Here is a 3,271-nt window from a genome sequence, read left to right on the forward strand (position 1 = left end):
AAAATATATATCTGACAAATGTCACTGTGTTTTATTTTATTTTTCTCTTCATTTTATTTTTAGTACATTTTGTTATCTTCAGTCAATAGCAAGTCCCATTAAATTATTATTATGACAATAGTAATAAATAAAAATTTTAACAAAGTTCCATTTGACCCAGCCATCCCTCTGCTGGGTATCCTTCCAAAAGAACTAAAAGAATCATATCACAGTGATGTATGCGCACCCGTGTTTATAGCGGCACAGTTTGTAATAGCTAAAACTTGGAAACAGACCATTTGTCCATCAGTTGGAAACTAGATAAAGAAGTTGTGGTTTTCTATAAAATGGAATATTACTCAGCCATAAAGAACGAGAAATTAGATTCATTCATAGGAAAATGGATACATATTGAGGATATACTCCTAAGTGAAATAAATAAGTCACACAGGTGTAAATACTGAATAGTTTCTCTGGTGGGATTAACTGTAATAGTACATAAGACCCTAATGAGATAACTGACATTGTGAAATGGGAAGAAAAGGTCTAAAGGTGTAGGGAAGGTGGGATGGGTAGGGGAAGGGTAATAAGGGAAAAGAAAAAAATGTGAGAAAAGGAAAGGATGGAAATAAAGTGTTTGTAGTTCGAGAGGGGAGGAGGGGGTGAAGGGAGGGCAGGGACAAGGGGAAAAAATGAGAACCAAGACCTGTCATGTAGAAGTACAAGATCCCAATAATGAATGTAACTGTACTGTATCCCTAAAGTGTACCAATAAATTCAATTATTTAATAAAAAATGTTCATATTGCTCTAAAAAATTCTCTCTATAGTTCCATAGATGGCCAGCTCCGTCTGCCAATATATTTATTCATACAAGTATATCAGATATTTCAAAATATCACTCATGAAATTCTGTTTAAACACAATGAGTGTTCTGTGGTTTGAAGACTTACTATTAAGGTCATTGAGATACAAAAACAAGCCACACATGCAGACAATTAATATACAGTCTTCTTAGAAAAACAGTACTTTCTGTCATTTAACATTCACTTTTTTTACTCAAAATATATTTAGTATTTTCTATGAAAATTAGTTGTTAAACACTAGAATTTCTTCTTATATCTCAGTTTAGATAATGTTGATCTATACTTTGTAAGTAGTGCTATAAAGTTTATCAAAGATAAACTGGTTTTACATTATATTAACTAACACTGATGGAGATAGTTAGGCCAATTTTACTACCTAGAGAGAGAAATCTTATATCAGAAATCACAAAAACATGGATGAACTCACAATGAGGTCAGACAGTGTATCAGTTGAGATTAACTCAGGCAAATCAAAGAAGTGTCTCTGGAATGATCACAATATGCAGTTATTTTTCAATAATACAAGCACCAGATGTCTCCCACCAGACATTCAACCTCACTCAAGGACCAGTTCTCATACCAAGGCTCAGTTATTTTCACTGAGAAGATTTTAGGCATCAGTGGGAAAGGAAAGAGGGCAAAAGCAAATCATACCTGTTTCTTAATTATTTCTGCAGAGCAACCAAATTATCAAAAACAGCAACATTGTATTAGCTCAAAAATATTGGGCAAAACTAATCACAAGAAGAGACAAGAAGGTTGCTTCACATGTATATTCAGTAAGGCAGTTGCTTCTCAAAAACAGGTCTAAAACAGATAGGAAACATGAAATTGATGGGATGCTACTAGTCTTTGATGGAAATTCAAAGAGATCCACTCTATCTAAATAAGAGGAGCCCCACAGGACCACACGGTTATGGAATCGTGGCTTTTCCTAAACATCTGCTCACTTTACAACCTGTGCATTTTCTATGTACAGTTCTGCAAGTACATTGTTTGGCTGTACATGATCTCTCTCAGCTTTTCAGATTTTTGTTTACTAGAAAATAGCTGGTTCCTATTGGCAGTTTTGTCTTTTTCTGCACCACAGTGAACGACTCCCTGTCACATGACTTCAACGGTACTAGTGGGAACTGGCAACCAGAATTTTTGGACTGCAACCTCCCTAAGAGAGGCATCTGAAACCCTGTTTCTCTTTATCTGCCAGGCCTTGTCATTCAGATGCTTTCAACTGTGAGGAACTGTGACAGCTTCTGCAGATGGGAGCATCTGTTTTCACCATGTTCTACATGATTAGGTTCTTGGCCACTTTTCAGAGGTTTTAGATTTATTAACCACTTTGAAATCTCATGATTCTTTGCACCAAATAGCCAACGTTCCCATTACTTGGCACAACCGCAATGAAAATTTCAAGGCAGCAGTAGCAGTCAAGGTGTATTAGAACCCTTATCACGATAAAGTAAAACAAAATTAAGATTTTATTTTGGGTATATAAAACAGAGCTTAGTCTTCTATGTCTCATAGTTTTTCATGTAATAGCTATGTTTGGCACTGAAATAGTAAGTTAATCTGTGCTTTGTTAAAAGCATTGTTTGATACCCTCAGTAATATCCTAGACATTATTCTCTAACTTTCCTGATAATATAGTGCATGAAACAGGACTTTGACTGGAGATGTCCACAGTTAACATGGAAGACGCCATTTCCAGTTATATATTTTCTATGTACAAACCGAAAAAAAAAAAAAAAGATACGATGTAGAAATGGAGTGCTGTCTGTATGAGTTGGGAAGTTATCTAAGGTGAAACATAAAGAAAGCAATTCTCAGATGTCAGTGTTTGAGAAGGGTTTAAGGAAAGAAAGACCTGAGAGAAAAGTATAGCATTGGGAAAAATAGGAAGGGAGAAGTGAGAAGTGTAAATGCTAAAGAAAGAAAATAAACAGCAGCACAACTGCTCTGGTTGTTGGTGAGGGAAAATCGTACCAGATAAAGTTAAATGAATGAGTGGGTAAGAGCCGTGGGCTGCAAGTTCTTGCAGATTCCAGCAAAGGGTTTTTAATTACATATTCAGTGCACTAAGAAGGCCCTCTGAAGATTGTAGGTGAAAGCACATTTAATTATAAAGGTAGCTATTATATGAGGGCAGAAGAGGCTGAGAGAGAGCAATTCAGTGTTTGGTAAAAGTGAGGGTGAAGAAAACATTGTAGACTGAGCTGAGGTCACAGTAATGAACCCAGGGAAAAAGCTGTAAGAAAGTGTGTATCAGGAGATGAAACCAATAACATAATAAATTGAATGTCATATTTGAGGGAAAATAAAACAATTAAGTAAATCAATAAGGCTCCTTTGTTTTTGATTGGGGCAAATGAGCATATTTAGAGAATTATTATTTTGATGGAGAAGCCAAGAGAAAGGTTTAAGAGTGAC

The sequence above is a fragment of the Fukomys damarensis genome, unplaced genomic scaffold (genome assembly GCF_012274545.1).
Source record: "Fukomys damarensis isolate Sample0158 unplaced genomic scaffold, DMR_v1.0_HiC HiC_scaffold_27, whole genome shotgun sequence".
NCBI lineage: Eukaryota > Metazoa > Chordata > Mammalia > Rodentia > Bathyergidae > Fukomys > Fukomys damarensis.